General features: G+C 43.6%; 1 non-coding gene across 1 annotated transcript; it reads left to right on the top strand.

Annotated features, from left to right (window-relative positions):
• The first annotated feature begins 7074 nt into the window (after nt 1-7074).
• Nucleotides 7075-7188, top strand: trnal-caa (transfer RNA leucine (anticodon CAA)). The gene is made up of 2 exons: nt 7075-7112; nt 7154-7188. It is a non-coding gene; the product is annotated as a tRNA-Leu (tRNA).
• The last annotated feature ends 8655 nt before the right edge of the window (nt 7189-15843 follow it).

The raw sequence follows: 15843 nt of genomic DNA, 5'->3' as shown, positions 1-15843 counted from the left end.
GGGAAAATAGATCATGCATGATCTAAACACGGAACAGAATCGGTGAGCCAAATGACCTAATTTTGCTCCGTTAGAATTTTTCGCATGGTCTAAGTTGATTAAGTTAATGAAACAGGAAAAAGTGCAAAAAAAAAAAGATGCTGTTCTGATAGGAATATGAAGGCATGCGCTAAGTACTAGAATGGCTGCTGTTGATGGTCTAATCACGGGAAAAAATACCAAAGCCAATTACTTTAAAATACACTTAATCTACTGTGTAAATGAGAAATAAAGTATAATAAATCTACATATTTACAATACACTCTAATAATGAAATATTATAGACTCAACAGAACATATTGGCGAAGAAATGATAGATAATATTTAAGCTGCTCAAATACGAAACCTTAACCTTTGAGAGATGAAGTACAAACACAACAATGAGAAAGCCTGGGAGAGTATTGATATGCAGAAGGATCTTGGGTCGGAGTTCGATCGAGGACAATAAGATTATAGCGATAATAGTCAGCGTAGATGACTATTCCCCGCAGTGGATCTGCCGAATACCAGAAGGTTACTTTATTTGTGAAAGGGCGAAAGAACCACAAGGTTAAAAACAAAACACCACTGGGAATTGTGTACAGACCCCGAAACAGCAGTAATGATGTGGCCTGCAAATTACAACGGGAGGTGGAAGATGCATTCTGGAAAGGCCATGTTTCAATTGTCATGGAGAATTTCAATATGCATGTAGTTTGGAGGATATCAGGTGCGTGCTTCATTACGGGATCCATAGTTTCTAGAATATCTACTAGATGGCTCATCAGAGCCCCTCGTGTTTGAGCTCAATGGATCGGCTCTTCTGGACTGGGGGATGCACAATGAACCAAAATTGTTCAGAGAGCTCCAGCTATCAGAATCCTTAGGAGAAAGTGATCATAACATGATCGAATTCCCCCTGAAATTTGAGAAGAAGCTCAAGACAAATGTATCAGTATATCAGTGGAGTAATCGGAATTACAGAGGCTGAGTGAGGAGTTGGCCAGAACTGATTGAGAAAGAAAAATAACACTGGCAGGGATGACAGCTGAACTGCAATGTCTGGAATACGCGGAAACAATCTGGAAGGCACAAGATATATACATCTCAAAGAGAAAGAAAAACATTTTAAAGAAATGATTACACAACCATGGCTAACGCCACGGTAGAGGATCTGAATGCGCAATTTGCATCAGTCTTCACAGTGGAAGGTCTGCAGTAAACTGGACATTCAAGAGTGTCCTGGAAGTAAAATTTGTGCAGGGAAAATTACTTCCTCGTCTGTGGGTGGATAAATCTCCTGACCTGATGGAAAACACCCTCGGGATCTGAAGGGAGTAGCTGGAGAGATTGCAGAAGCATTAACGATGATCTTTCAAGAATTGATGAATTCTGGCATTGTACCGGAAGACTGGAAAATTTCAAATTGCAAATGTTACTCCCCTATTTAAGAATGGTGGGAGGCAGCAGAACGGAAACTAGAAACCAGTTAGCCTGATATCGGTGTTTGGAAAGTTGTTGGAATCCATTGAAAGGGATGAGATTACCGAGTATCTAGAGGCACATAGCAAGGTAGGCTAAAGCCTGAAAGGAAAATCCTGCCTGACAAACCTGTTGCGATTTTATTGGGAAATTACAAGCAGGGTAGTCAAAGGAGATGCAGTAGAAGTGGTGTACTTGGATTTTCAGAAAACCTTTGACTAGGTGCTATACGTGAGGCTGCTTAACAAGATAAGAGCCCATGGAATTACAGGGAAGTTGGTGAAGCCAGGGAAGCATAGGTTGGACAAGAGGGCACGACTTCAGGATTGATGAATGTCCATTTAGAATTGAGATGAGGACAAATTAGCTTAGTCAGAGGGTGGTAAATCAGTGGAAATTGTTGCCACGAGCGTCTGCGGAGGCCAGGACATTGGGTGTATTTAATTCAGGAATAGATAGGTTCTTGATTAACTAGGTCATCAAAGAGTATGTGGTGAAGAGACAGGGAAGTGAGGATGACTGGAAGATTTGGATCAACACATGATTGACTGGTGTAGCAGACTCAACAGGCCGAATGGAATACTTTCACTTATATCTTATGGCTAGCTGGTCTTAATACGGGATTTCAAAATTAAAATAAAAAGCAAAAGAGAGGATGAACAATTGAGCAAGATTAGTGGGAAGTTGGAGAACTGCGAAGTGATTATGAAGGGAAATACCGAGTACGAAATTAAGATAGCGAATAATATTAGTAAGGACATCAAACTCTTCTTCATACATAAAAAGTAAGAAAAATAGCAAGACGGGACACCAGATCGCTGAACAACGATGCTAGAGATGTAGCACAGTGGGACCATCAAATACCGGAAGAACTAAAAAGATATCTTGCATCAGTCTTTGCTGTGGAAGACACTAGCAGTGTGTTGGAAATTTCAGGTGTCATGGGTATGAGGTGTGTGAAGTTACCATGACGGGAGAGTAGGTTAGTGAGTAACTCAAATATCTGAAGGTAGATCAGATGGACCATACGGTGTACACGCCATAGTTGTGGCAGAGTTGGCTGAAGACATGGTTGAAGTATTATAAATGATCTTGCAACAACCATTCGGTCTGCAATGTTTCCGGAAGACTTGAATATTGTAAATCTCACTTCACTCTTCAAGCAGGGAGAGACAGAAGAAAGGAAACTCTAAGCCATTTTGCTTGACCACAGGGGTTGGGAAGATGTCCGAGTTAATTATTACTGATGATGTCTCAGTGTACTTGGAGACACATGATAAACTAGGCCGGAGTCAACATGGCTTCATCCAGGGAAAATCTTGCCTGAGAAGTCTAACGGAATTCTTTCAAGGGGGAACAAGCCAGACAGATGAGATCTTCCGAATGCTTTTGAGAAAGTGCCACACATGAGGCTGCTTGACAAGCTACATGGTAATACAGTGAAGGTTCTAGCATGGACAAAGCAGTGGCTGATGACTGGATGACTGGGGGGGGGGGTAGCTAGAGCGTTTTCTGACTGGTAGGCGTTGTCCAGTAGTGTTTCACAGGGGACTCTGTTGGGGTCTATTCTTTTTTGCGTTAAATGTCATTCATTTAGCGATGGAAATGGTGGTTTTGTTGGAACAATTGAAAAATCCTATGACTTCTATGGCTCTGCCGATTAACGCACACTCTGTAGTTACTCGCTTTATCCAGATTTCCCTTCTGCAAGATGGAGCAACATAGCTATTCCCCTGTCCCACAGTGTCCTTGGCAATCCGGGGCATTGATACATTGGTTAAGACCGAGCAATCTCATCTCAGCCTCACTATCCTCAGGCAAATCCCATCAGATGCTATAGTCCATGATTAATATTACAAGTCCACTTTTATTTTAACTCCCTCTTTATTTTGTATTGTTTATTTGAAATAAATTGACTTGATTAGTGACATTATTCATCTACATGACGGTAAAACGTTTTTGAATACGTCTTCGTATAAATGAGCAACTTGCAATTGTTGTATTTTCTAAGCAGAATTATGTACGCCAGGATAATCGTTATAACATAGAAATACAGTTGCGTCAGCATCAATTAAACCGCCTGATGGCCTGGTGGAAGACATCCCTTAGCTTTCGTTTGCGGCATTTAAAATGTGGTACAGTTTCCCGGATGGTAGCAGCTGGAACAGTTTGTGGTTAGCGTGACCCGGGTCTCTTATGATCCTTAGAAACCTATATACACACCTGTCTTTGTTTACGTCCGGAATAGTGGGAATTCCATATGTACAGATGAGCCTGGATGTTAGAGTATTGCGATGGAGCGAAGTACAGTGTGCATACCAGGCAGTGATGCAGCCAGTCAGGATGCTCTCAATCGTTCCACTATGGAAAGTCCTTAGAACTTGGAAACCCATACCAAACGTTTTCAAACGTCTCAGGTGAAGGAGGCGCTGTTGTGCCTTTTTCACCACAGAGCTGGCGTGTACAGACGAATCGAGATCCTCGGTGATCTTTATGCCGAGGAATTCGAAGCAGTTCATCCTCTCAACAACAGATCCATTAATGTCAATAGGAACTCAAAGTAAGAAGCAATTCCAGTGGTCACATCAAACACTGTGCCAAAAATCTTCTGTTTGGGCTTTCCCGAAGCTTCGTACTATCCTCCACTTCTAGTGTTCCCGATGGTGAATTCTCACTCTGAACGTCAACCCATCTGCGAGCGTCTTGGCAAAGGATGGGAATATAAGTCGACACTGAGACCCGTGTTTAGGTAGGCGATAAGGAATAATTGTTAACATAATTAGCACACACAGTAACGCCTCTAGCCTGGTTTTCACTTGAACATTCATGTTTTATTCAATATTTGTAATCATTTATCAATTGTATAGAACTTCATTTTTCCCGATTATGGAGTGTGGACCAAGCTCCATAATATACGCCATTGGGCTGCTGCTCAAATAAAACTATTGTATGTTTGCATGAATTTTGTGTATTAGTGTTTGTAAAAGAATGTCGATTTGGAACAGTGCAAGCCGAAGGAGAGTGGTCATTCACTGAGTACATGTACAGATATTTGGCTCATTTCTGAACGCGTCCCACTTACCAGAAAACGTCCGTCTCCAATCGACACTTGTTAAGTGTTTTTGATACCGTCAAAATTGACCTTTCTCCAATGAAAATTCTCAACGCACGAACATCAACGAGCAAAAAGCTCGTTTACATATTTACATTGAAACCAATGTCATTGTGATCACCAGTTACGAGTTCGTTAGATCAAGCTTTTATCTCTTGCCCCGACTCATTAATTTCATAATAGTATATCAAGTATCGCAAACGCTCTCGGCAGCGAGTAAATGCACATTTTTTAAAAAATCCTGAACACATTGGACGATCTCCTAACGCGGGGCCGAATGGTCTACTTCTGCACTTATTGTCTATTGTCTATTGTCATATAGTCCTTTAAAAGTGTGGAATTAACAATCAACGTGCGGAATGTTAAAAACACCTACTCTAACAACCGTAATGATTTGCAATAAACAGCGATATCTCCTCAACATTGGCCGTCTAAATACTATTGACTATTGGGTGGGTAGTAAACTATCACCATTAACGTGATCTTACCTTTCCTCTTTTTCAGTTTCACTCATAAAACCACAATAGTTTAATTCTGCATCTGTCCTGACTGAAGTCAGCCGTGACATTTTCGCTGACTATTGACGCTACTTTTCCTGCTTTAGTCCATCCCGCTCTATTACTCTGAAACAAAGAAACTCAGTGATACTGAAATGCCAGACCGGACTCTTCTGCAACCAAGTCTCATTAACGGCTAAGTTACCATGATACCAGGTTTTGATCCTAGCCCAGAGTTCATCGACTTATTCTCCGATACTTCTGCGACTGAAGTATACGCAGTGCAGAGCACTAGTCGTACCTTCCTGCCGTTGTGTGAGATCTTATCAAAATGTCGGTACAATCTCTCCGCTCACTGTTCTGGCACGCTCGTTCCCACCTCCCTACAAATGTTGTTTAAACTTAATCATGCAGCGCTAGCTAACCTTTGGCAGGATATTATCATTTCTAGTTCACGTGCAAATCATCTTTATCTATGGGTCTCAGATTCCCTGGAAGAGAGATCAATGATCGAAAAATCGTATGGCCTCCCTCCTGCACCAGACCATTAGCCACGTGTTAATCTGCATCATATTTCCTGTACTGGTCTGATAAGGACGCGGCACGAGTCGCTGTCAGAACCCCGAAGATCCTGCCCTACATCTCAGCACCTAAATCTCTGAATTTCCATTGCAGAAATTCGTCACTGTTCCTACCGATGTCATTGGCACCGAGCTGGAGCCAACCCCTGCCGGCTCACGCTCCTACTGGAGAATGTTCAAGACTTAATCGAAATTGTCCCTGACCCTGGCACACGGGGGGCAACATACCATCCAGGAATCTGTTCTTCCCTTACCAGTCTGAGTCACAGACCATACTCAGTGCCAGAGATCCGACCTCTATGTGTTTCCCCGTCCAAGTCATCCAACCAGAAACAGCATCCAGGTGTTGCTGACGGTGATGGCCATAGAGATAGTCTGCACTGGGTCTGTAAAACCTTTTTCCTCTTGATTGTCACCCAGTTTTCTGTGTCCTGCACCCTGGCTGTCCTATCACTATATGTTCCGGTCCATCACGTCCGAGGCTCTGAATGAACCGGAGTTCATCCAGCTTCAACACCAGCACCCCAGGGCGGATTGTTACACGCTGCAGCTGTGAGCACTTCCCGCAGGTGTCGTCATCAGGAACTCTGGAGGCCTCCCCGTCTTCCACATCCCGCGAGGAGCCTTTTATTGAGTCGATGGCATCCAGAGCCTGTCCCTGCCTTATTTTAATGTGTTCAGTACCGTTAACACTGGATCAGAGAACCTGAGCGAATTACGTTCTCTAAAGCGTCTCATCTCTCAGAAAGGCCGCTGCTCTGTCGTCCAAAACACATTGTTTCTGTTTCCTCTCCGACAGATTAAACATTGTTCTACAAGCCTGAACAACATTCTGACTGTAATAATTCATCCATGACGGAATGATGAAACAGACACAGGAGATCAAACGGCCTTTCTGCACGATGTCTTATGTTCTTGCGAAACTTGTCACATCTTCGCTTTCTTCCACAAGCATCAGATTATTGGGACTTGTCGTCTACATACCAGATTCCATCTGTAAAGCAGCGCTGCTCGGTATCATTGAAGAACCTGTAATCAGTTTCTGCTGACATTGTTGCGATCAACTCCCACCCAGTTTGCAGATTCAGTCCTGATTATTAACGTTTGTTTCTCTGCTTCCCTAAATGTAAAATTATTGAGTCTTCCAAGCATTCTCATCCATCTCAGCAAACATCCTTCACAAATTCTTGCCGAGACTCGTCTCACGAGTCTTCGATTTGGAATTGTTTTACAGCTTCACTTTCCACAGAAGTTGCCTAAACTGAGAAAATTGTAACACTCTCGCTTTCATTTCCGATTGGCAGGACGATATGTGTGATTGTGTGTATATAACTTTGCTTACAAGCCAGGCATTCATTCCGTTCACAAACACACATCAAAAGTTGTCAGGTTGGCAGAGTGGTTTAATGCGCTAGACTCAAGGAATGAAAGTCTTTCAGACAAACGGGAGTGTTCTGGTCTCCATCTGGGGTCGTGGGTTCGAATCCCACTCCTGACATAATTTGTCTTTAAGCATTCAATCGAGGCGATGTTATTTCTGCAAACAAACCCTGGGTTGTTGAGGTGGATTAGAAAAACTGTTGGAAGATAAGATTATGTTCTTGACACTGTTCATCGCATTACAATAGATCACCGTACACCGAACTGTGGGTAAGTGATTTATTCAGAAACAATTTCACGGTGAAGGATCTCGTCCCGAAACGCCGACTGCTTACGTCTGTCCATAGATGCAGCCTGGTCTGCTGAGCTCCTCCTGGCATACTCAGCTGATCAATATAGTTTCTAAAGTGAAATGATTGGTCGTCGGAATATTCAATGGGTGGGCATGTAGTGTACACTATCACCTTTTGATCAAAAGTCCGGTGTCGGATGGGTAGTAACTGTTCTTGAACGTGGTGGTGCGAGTCCCGAGGCTCTTGTACCATCTACCCAATGGCAGCAGCGAAAAAAGAGCATGGCAGGATGGTGACGACCTCTGACGGTGGATGCTGTTTTTCTATGACAGCGTTTTACGTGGATGTGCCTAATGTTTGGCAGTGCTTTTCCCGTGATGGACTGGGCAGAATTCAATAAACTTTTTAAAGATTTTCCTTCAAAGGTACGGTATTTCCGTACCACGTCTCAATGCAGACAGACAATATACTCTCTACGAAACATCTATAGAAGCTCATCAAGGTTTTTGATCTCATGCTGAATCTCCGCAGTCTCCTAAGAAAGCAAAGGATAAAGTCATTCCAACAATTTAAAGTTCCAGACGCGCCCCGCCTCTGATCCTTCAAGGAGAACTGGCTCAAAAACCTCTGGTTTTCCCTCTGCTGAAGACAACAATCAGTCCTTGGTTTTGCCGACATAAAGTTATGGGGTGTTGGCACATCGTGTTTGAAACGATCCCCTCTTAGTTGAAATGTATGCCCTAAGAGAGGATCGTTTAAAGACTTGTAAACCCTGGAATGGAGATAACTTTTGCATGCACTACCAATATCTTTGCCTGAAAATCTAAGAAACGTCTGTCGGATTCCCCCTCACCTCCGATGGTCCAGAGAAAAAGAACAAGTTTGACTAAACTCTCGTTATTGCACAAACCGCCTATTTCAGGTAGCATCTTAGTGATGCTCTTCCGCACAGTCTCCGAATCCTCGTCATCCTCTCTCTGGAGGATGGCCTGAACGGGGTGCAGCACAATTCCAGTGTTGTGATGCTGTACGCTCTGATTTTGCACATGCTCGCAACCTGAGAAAATGCATCACGTCCATATTCATTTAGAATCCCAGGATATAGAGTGTTTGTATGTATACCCTCTCATCAAAGCAGTCATTCAGACTATTCCGAAATTCAGCTGTTTATCTGGCATGTGGAGAGAGTACTGCAGAGCGGTCAGGGTGGCCGAGTGGTCTAAGGCGCCAGACTTAAGGCGAGTAAGTCGCTTCCTATTAAACGCGAGTGTTCTGATCTCCAACTGGAGGCGTGGGTTCCAATCCCACTCACGACAAATACTCTGTTTTCCATGTGCTGTTTTTTATAATGTAATCACTGTAATTTTACTGCAGCGATCAAAGCGTGGTATGTTTGGGAGTATGAGAAAGACACAATTAACATAAAGATTTTGTTTTAGTCACAACAGAGAGCAGAACAACAGGTTACATGGGATTCGGGCTGCGGTGTTTGATGAGAAAGAGGCCTGTTTGAGAGTGTCTGCATCACCTTCTCAACCGCGGCTGTTTATTGGACAGAATGACATCGGGGCCATTCAGACACGTTGCTGGTCTCTATATTGAAAAGGCATTTTACATCGTCGTTCTCAAACGTGCATCTGCCGCGGAGCTCCGTAGCGTGTGCTTAACACCTTTCTGGATTTGGGAATATCGGATTGATCATTCTGGACTGGATTATATTCACTTTCCATTGTTTAACAGGCCACTCTTCCCTGTTTTGCAATGCAGATATTTTAAGTCGTACAGCATGGAAAATAGCCTTCGGCCCAATTGGTTCAAAGTTCAAAGCCGAAAGTAAATTTTGCATCACAGCATACCTGTATGCATATATCACCATTTTCAGCAGTGAGATTGACATTCCTGCGGGCATCCAAGAAACACAATAAAATCCATGAAGGACCGCACTAACAGGACGGTCAAAACACTCAATGAGTACAACACAGCAATTTGTGCAAAGTCAAGTGATAGAATAATGGTAATAGCAATATTAATTGTTATTTTACGTAATAATCCAGGGCGACTATGAAGCTCACTGGAGTTTGTTTAGATTTAACCTCTCTCAGAGACAACCAGATGAATTACACATTGACAGAGGATCGAATATGCACGATTTGAAATTATTCACGTAAAGCTGAAACACAATACATATAGTAAATATGATTTCAAAAGCTATAAAAACAAAATCTGGACAAAATAAGCGTATTAGATTAAACATAAAGAGAGTTGCATTTGAGGTTGCATAATATATAACGGAACTGCAGGATACAGTACAACCGATGGATGAATACTCTTATTTTATGTGTTAATGACTTGGATGCTGGAATTGATGATCATACGGATAGGTTTGTGGTCTAGATGAAGATAGGTGGAGGTGTAGGAAATCTGGAGGAAGTAGAAAGTCTACAAAAGGACAGAGGAAGATGAGGAGAATGGGCAATGAAGTGGCAGACATAAAACACTGCCACAAAATGTATGGTGCTGCACTTGAGCAGAAGAAATAAAATGGAAGGCTATTTTCTCATCGCAGAGAAAATTGGAAAATCTGAGGTGCAAAAGGACTCAACGTTGTTCGTCCAGCATTCCCTGAAGGTGAACATGCAGGTTGCGAAAGTGGTGAGGAAGGCCAATGCGATGTTCGCGATCATTTCCAGAGGAATGGGGTATGGATGCAGCGATGGAACTTTCAGGTTTTAAAATGCACTGTTGAGGCCTTACCTCGAGTATTGTGAGCAGTCTGGAGCCCCTTGTCTGAGAGAGGTTGTGCTGTCACTGGAGACGGTTCAGAGGTGGTTTAGAAAATTATTCCAGGGTTGAAAGCTTTGTCATGCATGTGCTGGTTCTGGGTCTCTACTCAGGGGAATTCAGGAGAGTGAGTGGCTCGCGCATCAAATCACCCCTTGGAGAGCCTCTATTACTCGTGTCACCCAGCTGACTACTGGACCGTCTCTCCCGGTGTCTGTCACTTGTGTCTCCCGGCGGCTTAGGCGCTCCTGCTCCATGACTAAACTTAGCTTCCCTCTGTTTCATCAGCTGCGGATGAATGTCAGGAACCCCCGCTGGAACCAATCAGCGAGACCTCTCTCGGAAATAGATGCCCTCGGTTCCTCTAATACTGTGGCAAGTACTCTTGGAGAAATCAAACTCAGAACTGCAAGTGGAAAAGGCGTCTTCACGTTCCAACACGTTATCAGTTAATCTCCATTTCCCTTCCTCGAACATTTCAGCAAATCTAGGTTTTCCGGTCGCTCTAGCTGCTCCCAGAATGTAACATGACGGGTTTCGACGGGATGCACCTCACAGTTTCTCCTTTCCGCTCATAATCCTACTTAGCAGGAACTTGAACCTCCTTAAAAGCAGCTCTGAACACATGGTGAATGGACAAAGTGCTCAAAAAGTTCTCTCTACTTCTCTCTTTGCTTGCTCCTTGGAACCTTCTCACAAGAATAAAAAAGTTCCATCCGTTTCCATAGTCTCAGTTACTCCAACATCTGCTTCCATAAATGCCAGCTTCAACGAAAAGTAGCCATTGTATGGGTATTTATCAGTACTAAGCCCCAGAATTCCACGGGCACTAACAGGCACCAGTGGACACGGTTTGAAAATGACACTAGAAGACACTAGACAACAGGATATGACAGCACAATACAGACCCTTCGGCGCTCGATTTTGAGCCAACCCATAAATGTATTTCATCCATTTGCCTGTGCAAGAGGCTCTTAAATACCCCTAATGTTTTAGACTCCACCACAATCCCTGGCAAGTCATTCCAGGCACTCACAACCGTCTGTGTAAAAAAATGTCTCCATAAACTTCTAGCCCTTAAATTAACTGTGTATGCATGCCCTCTGGTGTTTGCTATTCGTGCCCTGGGAAACAGGTACTGGCTAGCACCTTATCTATGCCTCTCATAATCATGTAGACCTCTATAAAGACCCCTCTCATCCTTCTATGCTCCAAAGAAAAAAGTCCCAGCTCTACTAATCATGCCTCATAACACTTGTTTTCCAATCCAGCCAATTTCCCTGTAAATCTCCTCTGCACCCTCTCCATAGCTTCCACATCCTTCCTATAATGAGGTGACCAGAATGGAATACAATACCCTAAGTGTAGTCTCACCAAAGTTTAGTAGAGTTGCAACATGACCTCTCTACTCTTGAACTTAATCCCCCTATTAAAGAAGCCTAGCATCCCACAGGCCTTCTTAACTATTCTATTAATCTGTGCAGCGACCGTGAGGGATGAATAGATTTGAACCCCAATGATCCTCTGTTCATACACACTCTAAAGTAACCGACCATTAACCCTGTGCTCAGCCTTCTGGTTTGTCCTTCTAAAATGCATCATCGCACACTTAATCGGATTGAACTCCATCTGCCACTATTCTGGCCAACTCTGCTTCCTGTACATACCCTCTTGTAACCTTCGACAATCTACATCTCCATCCACAACTCCTCCAAACTTCGTGTCATCCGCAAACTTACACACCCATCCTCCTGCGTCTTCATCCAGGTCATTTATAAACATCACAAAGAGCAGGGGTCCCAGGACTGATCCTTGCAGCACTCCACTAGTCACCGACCTCCAGGCGGAATACTTTCCTTCCACAACTCCAGTAACCATTTTTTAATCCAAACAGCAAGGATCCACTGATCCCATGCCTCATGAATTTCTGGATGAGTCTCTCGCGGAGTACCTTGTCAAATGCCTTGTTAAAATCGATGTCGACGACATCTACCGCCCTACCCTCATCAATTTATTTTGTTACCTCTTCAAAAAACTCAATTGGGCCCGTGAGGCACGATCTTCCCTTCATAAAGCCAGGTCGACTATACTTGAGGAGTCTGTACTTCTCCAAATGCTCGTAGATCCTATCCTTAAGAATCCTTACCAATGGTTTGCAGACCACCGACGTAAGACTCACTGGTCTATACCAGGTCTGACCAGGTTTCTCTGTTACCTTTTTTAACAAGGAAACTACATTAGCCGTTTTCCAATCCTCCGACACCTCCCCTGCAGCCAAAGAGGATTCAAAGATCCTACTGCTCCAGCGATCTCTTCTCACAATGCCACAGCAACCTGGGGTATATCTCGTCCGGACCTGGGGATTTGTGGTTTTTAAAAAGATCCAACACTTCTTCTTCCTTAATCTCCACATTCTCCAGCATATAGGCCTGCTCTATTTCGACCTCACCCTGATCAAGATCCTTTTCACTTATGAATACTGAAGCAAAGTATCCATTTTGTAACTGTCCAACCTCCTGCGCCTCCAGGCACATGTTGACCTCTTTATCCTATTGCGGGCCCATCTTCATTCTTGTCATCGTTGCTCTTCACATACGCATAGAACACCTTGGGGTTTTCCTTAATCCTAGACGCCAAGGCCTTCGTATGCCCCCTTCAAGCTCTCCTAAATCCTTTCTTAAGCTCCTTCCTGGCTACCCAATATTTCTCATGAGCCTCTCCTGCTTCCTGCTTCTTATCTCGAACATATGCTTTCTTCTTTCTCTTGACGAGTTGCCTCGTTTTGTCAGACATGGTTCCCTTTTTCTACCACTTTTTCCTTGCCTCGGTGGGACAAACCTATCCTGAACCCAGCCCAAGTGTTCCCTAAACTTCCTTCACATTACTTCTGTGCTTTCACCTTTGAACATCTGTTTCCAATTTACTCCCACTAGTTCCTGCCTCATCCCTTCAGTTAGCCATTCCACAGTTAAGCACTTTCCCATTGGCTGTTTATCCTTTTCCATAGCAATTCTGAAGCTAAGGGAGTTGAGGTCACTCTCACCAAAATGCTCTGCCACCTGATCAGGTTCATTACCTAGAACTAGATCCAGTATGGCTTCTCCTCTCATCAGCCAGTCCACATACTGTATCAGGAATCCTTCTTGAACACACCTGACAAATTCAGCTCCATCTATCCCCCTTGCAGTCAGGTGGTGTCAGTCAATGAGGGAAGTTGGAATCACCCATAAGTACAACCCTGTATTTCCTGCACCATTCTAAAATCTGCCTGCTTATCTGCTCCTCGGTGTCCGAAGGGCTAGTTGGGGGCAGATAGACTACTCCCAGCACACGTGATTGTTCCCTTCCTATTTCTGACTGCCACCCACACCGACTCAGTGGACACTCCCTCTGCAGCGTCCTCCCTTTTCTATAGATGTGCAACTATCCCTGACCAGTACTGCTACTCCCCCCCCGCCCTTTCTACCTCCCATCTTATTCCTTTTAAAACACCTCAACCTCGGTACCTCCATCAGCCAATGCTGTCCTTCCTTCATCCAGGTTTCAGTAACGGCCAGTGTCATAACTCCACATACTGATCCATGCCAGACACATTTCAACCCCTCTGTGGCTACATTTATGTTTTATCGCCTGCCTGTCCTTCCTCACCAACTCAGAGCACATAGTATCATGTCCTTGTCCTTGTACCCTAATCTCTGCACTCACATTCTGATTCCCACCCCCTGCCAAACTAGGTTAAACCCTCTCCAACAGCTCTAACAAACCTGGCCGCCAGGATATTGGTCCCTTTCCTTTTCATGTGCAGCCGGTCCACTTTGTACAGGTCAGACCTTTCCCAGAAGAGATCCCAATGTTCCAGAAGTCTGAACCCTTGTCCCCTGTACCAACTCTTCAGCCACCCATTCAATTGCCATGACTTCCAGTTCCTACTCTCTCTGCCTGAGATTACCCCCCTTGCTTTTTACCTTTTATACTAACTCTCTATATTCCTTCTTCAGGACCTCATCCTTACTCCTATCTATGTCATTGGTCCCCACTCGGACCACAGCTGACTGCTCACCCTCTTTCCTGAGAATACCGAGAACTCGATCCAAGATATCACGGACCCTGGCACCAGGGAGGCAACACACCATCCAGGATTCTCGATCTTTCCCACAGAACCTTCTATCAGTCCCCCTAACTATCGAATCCCCAATCACTACTGCTCTCCTCTTTTCCCTCCTTCCTTTCTCAGCAAAGGGGCCAGTCACTGTGCCGGAGACACGACCACTACAACTTGTCCCTGGTAGGTCTTCCCCACCAACAATCTCCAAAACATAAAACTTAATGTTGATGGGAACGGCCACAGGGGTGCTCTGCTCTCTCTGTCTATTCCCCCTCCCTCTCTGGATAGTCACCCAGTTAGTTACCTGTCTCCTGACTTTTAGGGGAGACTGTCTCCCCGAAACTTCGATCTATTACTGCCTCTGCCTCCCGAATGATCCGAAGTTCATCCAGCTCCAGTTCCCTAACTCAGTTTGACAAGAGCTGAAGCTGGATGCTTCTGTTGCTGGTGCAGTCATCAGAGACAATTGTGCTGTCCCTGACTCCTGCATCCTACAATCGGAGCACTGGACTACCCTATCTTCTGCCTCCATCACCAACTCCTAAGTTAATTAAATTAACTTAATTAAATTAAATTAATAAAAACCCACTGGGAGCAAGTTCGTCCTCCGCCTCTGCTCGCCAAAACCTCTCGAGTCAAAGCCTCAAAGCTCCACTGCTGCTCAGGCCCCACTCATTCACTGGCCGCTCCAGTTGATCTACCCCGCTTTTTATTTGTTTGTTGAGCTATTCAATTTACGATTACCCAATCAGACTGCTTGGTCACATGACCTCGATTGCCCAATCAGCTGCTTTCTGCTGAGTCTGAACTACTCAAACCTTTTCATTATTATTGTCCAAAATAACAAGAGTACATCAAAGTAAATAACACTTACAATGCGTCAAGGAAAAAAAAAACATTGTTTTAAAGATTGAAAAATATGGTGACACAAAAAAAGGAAAGAAAAAAAAAAACACTAAAGCAAAGAAAAGTGAGGAAAAAAATACTAAGAACTCAACCCCGGAGCCATGCGTTATAAAAAAATGCTTCTAAAGATAACCAGCAAACCGCCAGCAAGAAAAAAAAAATACAATTAGATCATGGAGAAAATTATCAATTAACTCAAATGGTAATAACGAGAAAATGAACACCTCCTTTTCTCAAATTCAAACACAGGTTCAAAGGTTCAACTTCTAATTTTCTCCAAACTAAGATATAGCATCACTTGGAAGAACCATTGTAACAGAGTGGGAGCCGACATATCTTTCCTCTTCAACAGAATGGCCCTCCTATCTATCAGTGTAACAAGCACAATAACATGTTGGTCAGACAAAAAAAATAGCTTGGATATTTTGAGGAATTATTCCAAAAAGTACAATTAATTTGCTAGGTTGTAAACTAATTTCAAGTGCTTTAGAAATTGTAGAAAAAAACTGACTTCCAGAACTGTTCCAGTGTAGAACAAGACCAAAACATGTGTGTCAGTGTAGCTGTCTCAGTTTTACATCTATCACAATAACTATCAACATCAGGAAACATTTCAGACAATCTCTCCTTCGTCAAATAGTAATGATGTACAACTTTAAATTGAATCAGTGCATTACTAGCACAAATT

This window comes from Hypanus sabinus, unplaced genomic scaffold (assembly GCF_030144855.1).
Source record: "Hypanus sabinus isolate sHypSab1 unplaced genomic scaffold, sHypSab1.hap1 scaffold_716, whole genome shotgun sequence".
NCBI classification, from domain to species: Eukaryota; Metazoa; Chordata; class Chondrichthyes; order Myliobatiformes; family Dasyatidae; genus Hypanus; species Hypanus sabinus.
Note: the sequence above shows the minus strand (reverse complement) of the source record. Positions and strands in the feature narration are given on the sequence as shown.